Source organism: Phyllostomus discolor, chromosome 4 (genome assembly GCF_004126475.2).
Source record: "Phyllostomus discolor isolate MPI-MPIP mPhyDis1 chromosome 4, mPhyDis1.pri.v3, whole genome shotgun sequence".
In the NCBI taxonomy this organism is placed as follows: Eukaryota; Metazoa; Chordata; class Mammalia; order Chiroptera; family Phyllostomidae; genus Phyllostomus; species Phyllostomus discolor.
In genome coordinates, this window is record NC_040906.2 from 91,347,232 (window position 1) to 91,365,069 (window position 17,838).

Below are 17,838 nucleotides of genomic sequence, written 5' to 3' on the forward strand. Positions count from 1 at the left end.
ATTGCCCAAATCCATTACATTAGGAAAAGAATGCATTATTGTAAGAGGATTAATGTGCGACACATAAACATAATCAGTAATATTCTCTTTGATAAATTATCTCATTTTAATCGGAATGTAAAGAGATTTCAGGATAGTTTCTGCTTTGATTTGCATAATTGTATTACAGACAGGCAAATTGCATTATATTCTTCATTAACAATAGATGGCTTGTATAACTACTGTATTTTTTAAGGTACTGCTCTTAGATTCATCCCGCAATTTGTCATTTTCTGACATTGCTGGAGAGCGTAGTTGGGAGAGAATAGAACCTAGAAAAGATTACTTGATTTTCGCTGAGTCCAGTAATATCTTAGAATCCGATTGTGCTGTGGTTATGCTATTGTTTGTTTTAACAAATTGCAACCCAGTGGTAAAGAACTTCTTTTAAAAATCTCATAATTTGAGGACAATTCAGCCCTTATAGATTTTCACAGTGAAATGTCAGCTTTTCTAACAGACTCCACGTATAAAAATGTGAATTAAAATTAAATTAGAACCATGTGATTGATTTTATGTTTTTACTATGGCAAATGCTCTCCCTGACAGAAGTTCCCCAGTTCAGAGAAAAGCTAACAAGTAGCCTGATGCTCTGGACATTCTTTGGAGACTCCAGGTGTTTATAGTCATTCAGTGGTGATTATCACAGCTCTCTTTCTAATGCTCAGTTAATGACAGCTGTCAGCAGCCCTTAAAAAGCACAGTGCAGCACCATGTTGTATTTCAGTGGGAATTTTAAAATCCTAGGCTTTCAGGACCTAAAAGAGATGCCCTTTCTATGACACCCTCTTAAGCTGGGGCCCTGCCCTCCTGTGTCCCCACTGCCAAACTGAGAGAAGATCCTCATGGGGCAGACACCATGTAAACCTCATTCCCTGTTCAGCTTCATACCTGGCTCAGGGCCTGTCCCCTCAGCAGAAGCAACAAACAGGTGTTGAATAATCCCTTAATAAGCTCCATTTGCTTTTTGGGTGCTTAGGACCTGATAGCTTCCAAAGCAGTGTGATCTTTACTCCATTTGTATCTCACAAGAGGTTCTTGACCAGGTAGAACCAAATAACCTCCATTTCAGTAATAAGGGTTGCCTGAGGAGGAGTGGGGGTTCAGGGAGAGAGAAGGGGGAGATATTACAAAGGCTGCTTCCTTATTGTCCCACTGGGAGCTGTGGTCTGCACTCAGGGCTTCTCCATCTTCACTCCTATTTCTCCCACACCCACCCTGCACTGGACCCTGTCTCACCTCCCTGAATGCTGAACTTTTGGAGGGGATCCCACAGCTAGTTGTTTGGGTTCCTTGAAGCTATATTTTTATTTGTTCATTTTATTTTGTATTCTTTTGTTCCTCTATGTAACAAACACTAACAAGGTGGATATGTGGTAGGCAGGCAGGCATGAGCAGAGCCAGGACGATGGGCCAGGTACGGAAGGTCACCAGGGCTAAAAGCCCATGGTGCCTAGAAACAGACAAAACTGGGAGGAAAAGGACCTCATTCCTAGGGAGACCTTTCCTCCCCTAAGCATATCTCTGGTCATGCAGTTTGGATCCTTCATGTCACTGACCTTTCATATCACTGGTCATGTGGCTCAGATCCTCTCCTGACCTTTCCTCCCCTGGCACATTACTAGTCACACAATAGACCCCTGTGGAAGAGGAACAAGAAGCCCAAGAGTCGCCTCCTGAGACTCCCATGTGGGCCTTTGCACAATCACTCCCTTAAGCATTAACCCCTAGGGATAACACCTAGGCCTCAGTTGTGTTTCAGATCCAGGCCCAGAAAAGGAGCAGAACCAGACAAGCAATGCCATGGAAGACACCAGGACCAGCTGCATTGACTAATGACCTCCTGTCCTGGCACTGACCTATCCTATCAGTGGAGACCACACCAGGAAAGCTGATGAATATTCAATTGAGATCTTCCCTTGGGACTACCCCTAAAGTCCCTAGCCCTTAAAGCCCTTAGGTAGGAAGACCCATCACAGGGCTCTCTCTCTATAGAGCACACCTGTACCTTTTTTCATCCCCTTCTCCTTGGCATGCATTTTCCTTGACTCTCTTTCTCCTAAGCAACAAGGACCTTCTTTTGCTTTAACTTGATTCCTGCACCCACTTCTTCTATGGCTCACTTCTTCTATCTCTGTGACTTTCTAAATAAACCTTCTCTTATAGTTTGAGTCTTGGTTCTGAATTCTTTCTTAGCCAGAACTCAAGGACTGAGGTTGCTGAACCAAGGTCCAGTCTGACTTCACCTGTTTAACATCTGGTACCATTCCATGGCCAACAAATAGATCAAAGATGAGTTCAAGGGACAGGTACCCACTGTTCCAGGAACTACTGCTTCCCACCAGCTCCCAGATTCTGAGTCTCCTGCATCAGATTCCTCCTTCCCTCATGGTGGGCTCTAAACCAATACCCTGCAGTCTCCTGAAATCTAGTTTCTGGGGGCATGCTCATCCCTGCTCTCTGACATGTATGAACTATCCTAGTTATTTTCATATGCTCCTAATCCCCATACAATTAATTCAGCAGACAAATTATGCTGAAGGGAAGAGATGTATCACTCCACAATCCAAGTGTTATGTACTTGCTCCAACTCTGGCCCTTGCTTTCCTCAAGCCTCACCGTCAAATATTCATAATCTCTATAGAAATTCTGCCTGTGAGCTTTTTGAAGGAGTTGTTCCACAAAAGCTGCAGATCTGAGCTCTCTGTTGCATGCAGGCTGAGCTCTCTGCAGGGAGTCAGGCATTAACAGGCATACATGGGGAACCTGGAGGAATGCTCCAGAGGAATCAATGCCAAGGAGGCAGAGGCACACCTGGAAGGATAGGAGAGGAGAAAGAGAGAGAGATACCCACCTCCTGACTAGTCACATGGATGGGGAGGACAGCAGGAGGCAGAAGTGAAAAGTCACATGGATGATCTCATGAGCAGCAAGGTCTCAGAAGGGATGGATAGAGCCCACAGAGGGTCAGAGTGGGGCACAAAGGAGCATCCTCTGCATAGGCCATGGGAACTCCAAACACTGAGAAATGGAGGGAATTCAGGAGGGTCCTTGCTCCTCGAGGATTTTACAGCTTGGAAGCACCAGGCAGTTAGCAGCATGCATGTTGGCATATACCCCAAATTGTACATTTCCCATCCTGTCTGATTACTCAGATATCACCTGTTACAGAATCATAGAAAATCAAGCATCAGAAAGTCTATATACAAATATCTGCTTAATCTCACCAAACTTTCTCATGTTAGGGGTCCCAAGTCACTTTCTGCTGTTTCCTTTGCTCTGATTACTGTTTCCCCACATATTGTTGACCTGGAAACTGCCTCAGCTATTAAGAACCAACCTAGGAGATTCACTGTTCTGTGACCCCTTTTCTTATCTGTCACCAAAGATGAGAGTCTCTCTCTGTTCTTCATAGGCCTCTTTTGTAGCATATGTCATTTGTGCTCACATGCCAGTTACTCTTCACCAGCCACCTCTTCTAGGCCAGTAGATGAGCTGGTGATGCTTCTGTACCTCCAGTGCTTGCCATGGGCCTGGTTCAGAGCAGTTGCTGGCAAACACATCCATTTCAATCCTGTATGGGGAGAGCAGAGCTTGCATACCATGGTAAAGTTCACGGTAGGCTCAATGAGCTCAGGATTGAGAACAGCTTTCAGATGTGAAAAAAGTCAAGAAAACCTTTTCTTCCTAGAGTCTCAGAGGGAACATGGCCCTGCTGACTCAACACCTTGATTTTGACCCACTGAAACATGTTGCAAACTTCCAATCCCTAGTATCGCAAGAGGGTAAATGTGTGCTGTTTTAAGCCACCAAGTTTGTGGTAATTTGCTACAGTAGTGGTAGGAAGCTAATGCAATATCTTAAAATATTTGCATCCCACACAATCAGTTCTAAGCTTCAGCAGCATACTGTGCTCTCCCCTACATCTCACCTAAAATCCTCAGGGTCTGCCTTCTGTCCACTCTTGCACATGCACACACTTATGGCCAGTTCTGGTTCAATTTTGGTACATTTGCATTCAGCCATATGTCCCTCCAGAAAGAGCAAGTTCAAAAAGGGCTGGTTTTCTAGAGCCCACACAGGAGCTGATATGTCTCCTTCTGGGCTGCCTGTGCAGCCCAAGTGCAAGCCAGCTAATCAGAAGTGGACTGGCTCACTGTACCACCAGCACACCTCAAAGTGTGTAGCTGAGCCTCTCTGGGTGATCTGGGAGTGCAGCTGATGACCACAGGCATTTCTGCATGGAATTCAAGCTGAGTTCAACAGTCAATAAAAAAGGAGGAGGTTATCTTATACAGCACCCAAGCAGGACAGGTCCTATGAAGGCCTCCAAAAAACCCAGTGTTCCCAGTTCTCTCATCTGTCAACCTCTCATGATGCCTGGAATGTCACTACTCATTCATTCATGCAACAAATAGGTATCTGGCACCTTCTAAGTATTAGGCATCAGACAAGGAATTAGGAATAATAGGGGGAAAAAATGAAGTCTACTAGAAGTCCAGAGGCTAGGAGGGGAGATATATATGTGAGCAAAATGCTAATATACATATCACATACATACACACACACAACCACAATGGGCTAAGTGTTTTATCAGGGAGAGTACACCTGACAAAGGAGCACAAAGTAATGGGAGGCTGATTCTAACCACAGAGCAGAGGACATTTAAGTCAGATATGAAAAGATGAACAGTGCTTTTAAGATGAAGGACAGAGATGGCTATTCAAGGAGAGGAAAGACCATGTGCAAAGGCACAGGAGTTCAAGGGTGTATTAGGGAAACACTCTGTAGTACCATGTGATTCAGGAGTGAGGAGGCCTGAGAGAAAGGATGGAACCCAATGTGATTTGTTCAATCCCCAGCTTTGCTGCTTACTTTTGGTATAACTTCAGGCGAGTCTCTTAATCTCTCTGTGCCTCAGTTTCCTCATCTACAAAATAAACATAATATTATCTTCTTTAGAGGCTTTTGTGAAGCTAATATGAGTTAACACATGTTAACTCAGGGCTTGCTTAGCACAGTGTCTGTTGAGTAGAAAGTGGCCATTGAATGTTGGCTCTTTTTCTCTTAAAGGGCCTTGAAGGTTGTCATAAAAGAAATGACAATTACTAGTCTAGAGCTCTTAGTATAGAGCAGATACTCTGTTGGATAAAGGACATCTCACTTAATGTTCGCTTTGACTACAGGAGGTGGTATCAATTTTCTAATTTTTACAAGTGAAAAATTAAAACTAAGATCAAGGAACTTGTCCAAGGTCACACAGAAATTGCATGGAAAATAGACTGGAAAATATTTCTCTGGTTCAAATGTGTATTCATGTGTGTCCACATGTGCTTGCACCCATTATGCTCCACAGAGCTTTATCCTATGTGTAGACCTTGTGGGAGCAAAGGGGATTTCTAAGTAGGAAAGCAAAGTACCAGGTTTGTTTTTTATTTTTTTTAATTTTATAAAAATTTTTTAAATTTATTTTTAGACAGGGAGGAAGGGAGAGAGAAAGAGGGAGAGAAACATCAATGTGTGGTTGCCTGTCACATGCCACCCACTAGGGACCTGACCTGCAACCCAGGTATGTGCCCTGACTGGGAATCGAACCAGACTCTTTGGTTCACAGGCTGCACTCAATCTACTGAACCACACCAGCCAGGATCCAGATTTGATTTTTTAGAAAAAACACCCTAAAATGCAACCAGGTAAAAAAGATGAAAATATTCAAATCCACTAATAATCATGTAAACAAGATGGTATTTTTAAAAATAAATATATCCACTGTTGTTGAAAACATGATGCAATGAGCGGTTGCATAAATGGCTCATGAATAAATGACCCAGCATGACCCTTCTGCAAAACAATTTTATGTTTTCTTCTAAAAGCCTTTAAAATACCCAGATATTCCTGGCTGGCGTAGCTCAGTGGATTGAGCGTGGGCTGCGAACCAAAGTGTCCCACGTTCGATTCCCAGTCAGGGTACATGCCTGGGTTGCAGGCCATGACCCCCAGCAACTGTACATTGGTGTTTCTCTCTCTCTCTCTCTTTCTCCTTCCATTCCCTCTCTAAAAGTAAATAAATAAAATCTTTAAAAAAATACCCAGATATTTTGAACCTATAATGCTACTGCTGACAGTTGACTCATAGAAACAACTCAGAATTTGGGAAAACTTTATGTATAAAGTTGTTTATCCTAGTAATAGCATAAGTAACAACAGTAACAATAGTTAAGTAAAAATATCTATATGGCAAATGGTTTTGAAATCATCTTAAGTAAAAAATAATCATGATGAAAACATTGGTTCATGCAATACTATCTGAACCATATAAAATATGAAAAGGAAGAAATTCAGAAGGAAATACACAAAAATATCAACAGTGGTAGTCATTTTTGAGTAACTGGATATTTGTCTTCTTCCTATCCTTCAGTGTTTCTCAAATATTCCATATCATACATATATTACCCTTTTTATTAGAATGAATAACTTTAATCACAATTGAGGAAACTTTCATAACAGATGTTTACTTATTTGGGTGAAAATAATAATTTCCAAAGATTTTTTAAACACAATCTTATGCAGAATCCCAGTGTGCAAAACAGCTGAAAGGAAAGCAGTTTTGAATTAAGTAGATATTGGAGGCCCAGAAGTCCTATGCCTCTCAGCTCAGCAACCCCTTGGGCATCCCAAGGCAACATGTACAAATCAACAGTGAAGACAGCCCATTTTTGCGGCTAGCTCATGCACGCTCCAGGAGGCCCAAGTCTGTCTCTGTCTCTGGGGTCTGTGGCTAAGGTGAGTCATTTTCTCTACGTAAGTACACCCTGAGTAGATAGAAAAGGACATGATTCGGAAGCTATAGGGCTGAGGCCCAGCACCAGAACTCCAGCACTTTCTCAAATGCAGCCACCTCCTGAGGTCTTAGGAAATCATTCTGCCAACTCCCCTCCTTCCCCTCCCCACTGCTTGATCCCTGGGAATCTGATACTGAATACATCTCTACTAATCCTAAAATCACTGGCTGCAAACTGTGGGGAATCTGGACCTAGCAGCATGCTCCCAGACCCAACCCTGGCCAGTGAGAGCTGACTGCCAGGAGCTTCTGTAACATCCCAAGATTCATATCAGTGGGACTTTTGAAAAACCTTAATTTTATCCAAATAGCTGTTGTGTTCTTTTCTCCTCTACTCCCTGACCAGTTGAATCCTACCATATCCCTTTCTAAATGTGAGAGAAACATTTTTACTTCAGGGTGCTGCTTAACTAAGGGACAAAATAAGATTGTCTGGTGCTTTTGTAAACACCCTCTTCCCTCATATATAACCATAAGACTAATTCAAAAGAGAATTAGTCCAGATAACAATTTTCCTTCAGTATTAGCATTTCCATAGAAAGCCATGCATAAGGCATGCTTTTGAATTTCCTATCAGTTCTGGGAGTTACACATTTTAACCCAAATAAATACATTTGGCTCAGTATTAAATGAAAAAAATCATTTTAAGCTGTTATTTTTCTTTTTTTTCCCTGCAGAACAAATGAACTTCATACACAGAAAAAGGGCACCACCAGCTCAATGCAAACTCCCAGTTCCCTATATTGTAGGTGAATTTAATGTCAGGGGCCTCAAATAGTTTGACATAAATGGAGGCATTAACTTTGAGAAAAGTAGAAAGTTCAAGTCTTTGGCCTTTGGTCAGTCTGGGTATTGCAGAGGCCTGCATGCAACACAAGGGATGGGCCTAAGCCTCCCATATTCACCTGTTTTGCTCCCGCTTAACAGGTATCCCTGAAGTCCATCTGTCTTTTCCTGCCAAGGCTCCATGACACCAATGGGTCCAGGGCAAACCCATCCTCAGCACAAGAGGAACAAGTCCAAAATCACAGACTTCTTGGGGAGTCCAGTTAAGTGAAACTGTTTGTAAGACTGACTCGGAATTTTCTTCCTCTCACACCTTCTTACTGTTCTTCTTACTGTTCCAGCTACCACAGGAATGACTCTAAACACCTTCCCCTCCATTGCGACACTGCTTCCTAAAAAAGCCTTCAGGAAATTCCCACTACTTACAGGATCAGTCTAGACTTCTTAGTTTGGTATGTGAGTCTCTAGTTGATAATAAACCTTAAAAGTATAATAAAAATAGCTGGCACTTGCTGAGACATTGCTCATGTGCCAGGCACTTTATGAATATTATCTTACATAACATCATTATCCTCACTGCAACCCCAGGATGATAATCTTGAGATGTCTGTTTTACAAAGGGAGAAACAAACATAACCTGGTAAATAGCCTGACCTGTGGTAAGTGTTGGGGTCAGGGTTCAAACCCAGGCTACTATGATTCCAGCCAGGCTATTCAGTTGGAGCTTGCAAAGGGGCAGTTCAGACAAGGGGAAAGGCAGGGGGAGGAGGAGTGAGAATCAGGATATGCCTTTTTCCATCAGTCCTGAGCAAGAACAATGCAAAGGAAATGTAGTCTTTCATTTTATCAAGCAAGAGCATAATTAGGAAACAATGAGGAATGACAACTAATAATGGACCTCTTTTCTTCCTAATTAAAATTTAACGACTGTATTTCTGCCATTATTGCCCAGAGCAGCAGTGTAGGCTGTGTGTTAACAAGGCCAGTGAGAAAACTGGGTGGCCTGACTTCACAGATGGCCTGCCCAGGCCTGCCAAGAACAGACAGCTTCATAGGTGGCTGTAATCTGCCCTCACGGCCCGGCAGCACTGGGCAAAACAAGCTGGACAAGCAGGATGGGGTCAGATGAAGGAGAGTCTCCTGTAATAAACAACTGGTAAGTACTGTAATTCCACAAATGCAGTGGGGAAACGACAGGCTTTGATGACAGGGAAAGCTGGGGTGAAATATAGACTTGGCCAAGTGCTTACTGTGTGATCTTGGACAAGCTCATTAGCCTCTCTGAGTCAGTTTCTCCATCTGTGAGAGAAGGAAATACCTCCAGTGGCACTGTTGGAAGCTGCAAATGATGTAAGAGATAGGGGATGCCAGACTCTCCACATGGTGGCAACTGTTGTTTGTGGTTGCCCGAAATCTTTTGAACAATGTCTTTGCAATCTGATTGTTCTCCTAGTGTAAAACCTACCTTCCTGTCAGACATTCTCCTGAACTCCATTTTCTCAGCTTCCGCTCACATGATTCAATTATTGTGCAGATGTCCCTGTACTAGGCTTTGATTTGAGCCAAGTCATGATGGGGAAAGGGAAAGTGGAACCTAAGCCATAGTTTTTGCTGGTACAGAGTGTGGCAGTGTGGTGTTGGAGGAGACAGCTAAGGTGGCAATTTCCTGGTGGTCCTCCAGCAGGTGGTTCTGCAGTGGAGAACTGGGAGTTCCTCCAGAAAGACCTAAGATCTGTCTCTTCAGTCCTCTCAGTGATTCTAAGAAGAAATATCCTTAAATGTATCACCTTCTGCTTAAACTGGCCAGAGTGGACTGTGTTATCTGCACTTGAGAGCCCTGACCCATAGAGGGGGTGCCATGATAACACCATCAACATCTCCTGGTAGAAGTGGAGGAAGTGATGGCAGGAACACTGCCAAGAGGCTGCTACAATAATCCAGGTTGAAGGGATGGGGGCCCAGATCAGGGAAATCTAACAGGTACTTCTGAGGAATCTACCACCTACATGCATGCCTCTTGAATTTTCCCTCTTCTCTCCATCCCACCACCAGCACCTTAGGCTATGTATGGCCCCTGGTGTCTCAGCAAGAAAACCATAATAGCCCCCAACTAGTCTGTCTCCAGGATCACACCCTCACCTGCAACCAGAACATCTCTCAAAGTTGCAGTGACAGTAACCAGAGAGGAGGTGGGAGGAGATAATGGGAGGAAAAGAGGGAAGTGTTTTCACGAACAACTATAAAGGACACATGGATAAAACCAAGGGGGGCAAGGGTAGAATCGGGGGAGGGATGGCTGGGATGAGGGGGTAGTGGTAGGAGGCAAATACAGACAACTGTACTTGAACAACAATAAAATAATTTTTTTTTAAAGTGGCAGTCACCTCACTTCCCAGCTGAAAAGTTTTCCATAGTTTCCTCTGTCTTGAGCACAGTCAGAATTTCTTATCGTGGCGTAAAAGACTCTTGTGCTCTATAGCTTCCTTCCCTCCCACTCTGATACCCACTGCTCCCTCTGGCACAGTACACTTGACACACGCTTACCTTCTCTGTCTTCATCTTCCCTTTTTCTTGACCTTTGAAGCTGTTCAGCCATTACCTCTGCCTCCCTACTCCCCACCTTCATATACCTGGTTAACTCCTGATTGCCTCCTCAGGAGGCCTTCTCTGTCCCAGGTAAGGTTGGGTTTGCTATGGCACTTGAACCTCCTCTCTCACAGCCCCTATGCTCCATGGGAGGTGCTCATTTAACATCTGTCCATTGAAGATGTGTGCTGCCCTTCTATCCTGTATGTTGTTTCCAGCACCCCTGAGTCTGGATGGGAACCTGGACTCATGTTAGCACAAGTAATGAGAGTGACACTGCAGAACTAAACTAGTCCAGATACAAATGGGCATTCTCCACACTCACACTGTATCCATCTACCAAAAGCAAGTGAGAGACACTGCAGTCCTTGGGCATGGCAAAGCTACAAGGGAAAAGGAGCTTGGGCCCCTCAGTGTTGATGTAGAAGGCTACCCCTGCCAAACAGTCACATTGAACTGATAGAAAATAAGCCAAGAATAACTTTTTATTACATTAAAGCACTGATAAGTGGCCATCAGTAAATTATTGGATTAAAAAACTGCAGTACATTTACACAATGGCATACTACACAGCAGAAAGAAAGAAGGAGCTCCTACCCTTCATGAGAGCAAGGCTGGAACTGGAGAGCATTATGCTAAGTGAAATAATCCAGGTGGTAAAAGACAAGTATCATATGATCTCACCTATAAGTGGAACCTAATCAACAAAATAAACAAATGAGCAAAATAGAACCAGAGACGTGGAAATAAAGAACAAACTGACAGTGACCAGAAGGGAGAAGGGAGGGAGATAGGGGGAAAGAAGGGGAAAGTTCATCAAGGAACATGTATAAAGGGCCCTTAGTTAAAGACAACAGAGAGGAGGGAGGACTGAATGTGGGAGGTAGGGGTGGGTAGGCCAGAGGAGAGTAATGAGGAGATAATGGAAACAAGTGTATTTGAACAACAATAAAAAAAGAAAACACTGAGATTTTCTGTAGTCAGCTTTAACCTAATGCAGGCCTGTTGGAGTATGGAGGGAGAATGTTAGGTCTGTCCCACTCACTGCCATGTTGCCTGCACTTAGCACACTTCCTGACATAATAAGCAATTATTTCATGAATGACAGAGAAAGAAGTTGACAGGCCAAGAAAACAGTAGTTGAGGGGTGCAGGCATGGGAGGAGTCAAACCAATTCAACTACTGGCAAAACTGAGGACCAGCTGTACTTGAAAGGAGGGGACCATCCTTCAGTGACTCTCATCAAGTATTCCAAGAGGACAAGGCCTTTTGATACCTGGAATTATTGAACTAGAGGAGCCGATTCTCTCTCTCCCTCTCTCCCTCTCTCTCTCTCTCTCTCTCTCTCTCTCTCTCTCTCTCTCTCTCTCTCTCTCTTTCTCTCCCCCCGCCCCTTTCCCCATGAATATGAGTCTTACATCCAACTGCAGTTCCTGGCATGGTCCTCCCCAGAGAGGAAAACAGTGCACATATTTTTCTCTCTATCATAAATACCTGAGTGACTTGATGGCTCAATTGAAAGCACTGAGGTGTGTGGACAACTTCCTCTTTCAATGCCTGTGTGTATATATGCTTATGTGTATATTTATAGTATGCATATGTATGTGTAAAACGAAGCTTGGCTCAGTAAAACTAAACTCATCTCAAATATACAATGTGGGCACATTTCCTGGAAGGAAAAACAATCCTTCTCAGGGCCATAAAATTTTATAGCTGGAAGAGACCTTAGAAACTATCCAGTTTAAACCCCTTATTTTATGGTTGGGTAAACTGAGGCCAGAAAATTCAAGAAACTTGTTCCAGGTCCAACAGCTTCTTGTTACAGAGTCTGGCTGGTCTCCAGATCCTCACTCCTGTGCACTTGAGGCTTTTTTAGTTTTTAAGATTTTACTTGTATGTCAAGGAAGATTAAAGTCAGGCCAGAATTCATTTGCCTGCTGGCCAAGGTATTACACTTTAAGGGATGCCTTGCAAGTGATTTCAGGACCTAGCCATATAAGGGCTCTGTCCCTAATGGCCAGCAGGATATCTAGCAGCCATGACAGCCCCATATCCTGACCTTGGGCCCACATCCCTAGCTCCTTTGCTTAGATCTTTTCCCCAAGTCCATCTAAATGTAGCTTAATGCCACTGGAAACCCACATGTAAAATAATTATAGTTACTTTTTCCTGAGCATCGGAGTGTGTTCCAGAAACTGTGCTAAGCACTTTATCTAACTTATTCCACATATTTCCTAATCACAATACTATGAAGTAGGTATGTTTTGCTCTGAGAATACTAAGGCTTAGAGGGGCTAAGTAAGTTACACAAGTGATAGAGGTGGGACTTGAGTTCAGATCTTCAAGGTTCCAGGACCCATATATCCACCTTGCCATAGTGACACTGCCCCTATAGCAGAAAAATTGAGAATAAAGTGAGATTTAAAGGATAGACACAAGAGTTAACCAGCAGATACTAGGACTAAAAGATGTCCTATTTGTTCAGCTGACACAGCAGAAACTTCTGTCCGCCCTTCCTTTCCCAGGTGGTGGGTGGGCTTGAAAAGCTGGCTCTCATTCTTCCCCTAAACCTGGTGGGACTCTATACCATTTACTAACACACCCAGCCCCAGCTAACCACAAAGCCCAGGTTCCTGTGTAAAATGCTGAGACTGGAAATTTTTACATGAAGTGTATACTCAGCAATTCCCCAGCCCTGGAAACCATCTGTACATCTGTACCTTCCACCCAGGCTCCTCATACTACCTGGAAATAGGCTGGACTCATTTTTAATTTCTTACAGCAAAGTGTATAGCACCATGATTGAGGAGTAAATATCCAATGCTGTCCAGAAAACAAAATGTCTAAAATATCTGTACACTAGAAAAGTGTTTGCTCCCATAATTTAGGGTTCCCTGCAGTGGAGTGTGCTTTGTCTTTCCTAGAACTGTAAGTCTAGTCCTAAAAGCTTTGTCCTTTGGGCAATGTTCTTTCTCTTTTACACTCCTCACTTATCCAATATCTTTGCATAAGACCAACATTCTCATCCAACCATCTGTACTTCTATGCAACCCAACTTTTCTGGTCTCCCTGATTTTTGATAAGTGATGTTTTCATGTAGGACTTGGATTTTGGTAGGCTTCCAAATAGCTTTCAGAGATCAGTAGGTTGCCAAAATATTATTTGGCCTCATACAACTTGTTAGATTTCCCATAGTCCTCTTCACCACCCATCCTCCATCTTCTACTCACCCCTACTTCCCTCACTAGACTCAATGACATCCCTAATCAACCCAAAGAATGAATCTTTTTCTGTATAAGTGTGCAGAGTTCACACACACACACACACACACCGATTTACAGACCAATGTAGACACAGACCACATTCATTTACTGGAAGGTGGATGTCTGACATCCAATTGTCTTATGTTCATTTCATTTTTCAGACAGGGAAGAGACTAGAGGAGTATAAGATGTTTCTAACCACAGTCAAGTTCTTGTGGATCTCATAGCTGTGTTTTATACTGTGAGAACATGTGTTGGGATCCTCAGAAGGTTGTTTGGAAGAATGAACAAAAGACAAGGTAGAAAGCAGCAGCATACATGAGTGTCATGCAAAGACATGCTGCTACAGTGGAGATGCTCCTGCATTGCAGGTGGGCTCTGGACCCTGTTGACTTGTCCAGAGGGACACATAGTGCAGAGAGACCAAACATGCTCTCTCCATGCTCCATGTCCCATTCTTTATTCACCATTAACACTTTAAGAAAAGCAACTTAACAAAGTAGTAAAAAACAATTAAACAATTCTCCTAGGGAGGGATAAATGGCCAGCTACCTCTGGTTTTTCATGTATCCTATGTGCTGTGAACTTGAATGCCCATAAGGGCAGAGAGCACAGTGTATGGTCACCCAAATTTCCTTGACCAATGCACAGCCTACACAGACAGTCACAGGAGAGTCCATTGAAGGTAGTGAAGGTAAATTATGCATGTTAAAGAAAAAAATTAAAAATAGACACCTCCTTACATTGTAAATGTCATATTATGTTGGCGCCTAATCAACACTTTGAAGCATTAGCATTGTTGTAATCATTCTCCTATTGGAAAACAAATGTTGCATGTATAATTACACTGCTGCATTGTACTGTACAAATAACCATGTAATGACATCGTTGGAATTTCTTGGTTCTTCATGGTAATGCCAAGTATAATTACCATGTAATCTGCCGAGAGCAAACAAGGTTGTAATTATTCCGTAATTCAATCTAATTATGGGGCAACTGGATTGTTATTTGTGTTTGAGGGAAAATATACACACAATGAGAAGGAAAAGAACTACATTCTCACCGATTGTGGATATAACAAGTCAGGGAGGTTGGAGATAACCCTTAATAATGCCACCACTGCTGAGGTGATGAAGTGCACGCTTATTGGTTGATCAAGATGTGAGGCCCCTCATCTTCAATGCTGGCTATGGACTGTCCTGGCAAGTGATAAACTGACTATGAGGGCAAGTCAGAAGAGGGAGGAAAGGAGACAGATGTTGGTAGAGCCTCTGAAGGTAAGCACCTGTGCAGTGGGACTTGGAGGATGAAGAGAGGCTAGCTCTCATAAAACATCTACCAGCCTCTCCTGTACTTCTGACACACACCTGGGAAAACAACCTACAGATTTCTATGAATACAGGGTGGGGCAAAAGTAGGGTTACAGTTGTGAGTACATGAAGTACAGAGTTTATTTTTGTATTATTATTTATTAATTACTCTACTACTTTCTATGTGAACAACTATAAACCTACTTTTGCCCTACCTGTATGTTCCCATAAATTCAGCCCAATTATTTAACAATGTATTTTTGGTCCTACAATGGGCCTTTTATGGTAGATGAAAGACTGGGTCTGGGCCTTACAGAGGAGCCAGGCAGAGAAGACAGAGAAAAAAGGCATGCACAAACATGGGAGCAGGCAATGGAAAAAGTGCTCTATGTGTAGGTTGGTGAGGGCTATTGTAGCTTTTTAAAGCTGCTAAGAACAACAAAAACGTGTTGTCACACCATTTAGGATGCTAGAAGTAAAAATTCAAGGTGTCAGCAAACTTGCACTTCCCAAAAGGCTCTAGGGAAGAAACTTCCTTGCCTCTCCTTATCTCTGGTTGTGGCCAGCAATCTTTGGCTTGGAGCTGCATCACTTCAATCTCTGTTTGTCTTCATTTGTAATTCTTCCTGTGTCTCTGTCTCTTCATATGTCATTCTTTTTATAAAGACATCATTCATTGTATTCAGGGTCTACTCTACTCCAATACAACCTCAACTTAACTAATTACATCTACAACAACCCTACTTCCAATAAGGTCACATTCTAAGGTTTTAGGAGTTAGGACTTTAACTGCCTTTTTTGAGTGGACACAGTTCAACCCATATCAGGAAACTTATACATATACTTGGCACACATTTATTGATTATTAACTGTGTGCTTGGTGTATGAGAATTGATCAGCTTTTCTTTTCTTAATTGAATATTTACTATATGTATGACACTCATTATCTCATTTAAGTTTGTCACAATTCTATGAAATTGGTACTATTACTACCTTTATTTTACATATGAGGAGACTGATGCTAAAACAAGTTGGTGAATCAAGGTTGAACTGGAATCTGAGTCCAGGCAGTTAGACACCCGGACCCATACTCTGAGTCCCATGCATAGTTTTGCCAAGCCCAACATGGGACTGGGCATGTGGAGACAGGAACCAGAGTACCAGAAAGGAACCCTGACCAAGGTCAGACCAGGGGCTCAAGAAGAAGCAATGCACTGTAGAAAAGGAGATTTGTGAAATCAAGCATCCAGTGAGGGAGCTGAAATTGGAAGATGGAACATGTGGGTAAATGCTGAGATGGAAGGATGAGGATAGGCATATTTTGTTATGAGGGAGCTCTCCAGGTCCCTTAAGTACTTCCAGAGCCAACTTAGGTCTGCTCCTAGGGATGATGGCTTTCTGCATCTTGCCAGGTACCTCATAAAGGGACTCACCACTTCTTTGTCCCTCCACAGATGTGGTACCCAACGGTTGCCCCCACCTTATGTCACCCACAGAGGAGAAGGTCCACCCATCCCACTGCCTCTCCTTCCTTACTTCAAGGTCTGCCTGTGAACTATAAGCCCCCCTGGCCTTGGGAACTCATTTGCTTTCTCAAGGGACTGAAAGCTTTTGGAGGAGGTTACAGTTACACAGCCTTAAAACAGATTGTAAATTCTTTATTTGTGGACTAATTTGCTAGGCTGGTCAACCCTAGTGTTGACTGCTTTTCTAACTTGACATCAGTTAATCCCCACTGCTCAGAAGTTAATCCCTTTGAGAACAAGATGAAAAGTGGTTTTGTGAGGCAATTTTTAAAGATCTACAAACAATAACATGACTTTGCCTCTGCTTCTGCAATTTGTATTTCTGGAAAGGGTTCAAAAACCTGTTTGTGTGAATGAATGTGAAGAACTTATATGGCTGATCTTGTGAGATGATGCTTTTGATGAATAATGTAGACGTGTCTATACTTTTTAAGACAGAAGGCACATGGCATAAGTATGTGTATTTATCAAATATGGTACAGATGAAGGGCAGACTACTGCTAGTATAGAGATTTTGAAGGCTGTAGAAATGCTAGAAGAGATTCCCTTATTGTGAAATTCAGGGGGAGAGTGTCGAAAGAAGCCTTCATGGGGGGTCCTCAGGAAAAAACAATCTATATTATCAGGCAATTGACTCATTGGAACTGTACCATGAGATTTGATAAGAAACACATCCCCTCTTTTTCTTCACACTCATAACAACCCATTACAGTATCACTAGCTCTGCTTTATAGAAAATGAAACTGAGGTTCAGAGAGCTTAAGTCACATAGTTATTAAGCAGTAGAGGCTAAGATGCAAACCCACGCATGATTGATTCCCAAAGACAGCATCCTCCGCCACCCTTCTGAAGCCACATATTATGGAGCAGAGACAAATACTATACACCTCACAGCTGGAATGACTATCTTGCTTTTGATTGCCAGGTGACCTACATTTATTTTATCAACCAGAATCCAGGCCAGAACCCTCCACTTCCTGGAAGGCTTCCTGGACTAGGTAAAACAAAAGAACAGACTCATAGAATTAAAAGTGCTAAAGCTCATACAAATTTCACATATCATCTTGTTCACAGATTTCAACTATTTTTGGGGGAGTCCTAGAGGTTCTACTTAAGAAGCCACTTAGGGAGGTTGCTGTGAATGAGTAAAGAAGCACCCAGGAGTTAGGGATTCGGAATCCCACACAAATTGACAGTACTTTATAGGTACTTCTAACCTATTTACATAATAGGCTTCTTACAAAAAAAATCGCTTGAAAATGGGCTTTATAGCTAAGATAAAAAAATCATAGTGAATACAAGTTAAAGTTTAACATGCACTATTATTGTTTAATGTTCTTTTCATAAATAGAAAGGCAGAAATACAGAGTAGGTACATTTCTTATTCAAGGTGACAGAGCTAAATAATAGCAGAACTAAAACTGAAACCCATTAGATACGTTTTACTGATTATCCTATTACAGATGTCCCATCCCCCCTCTTTATTC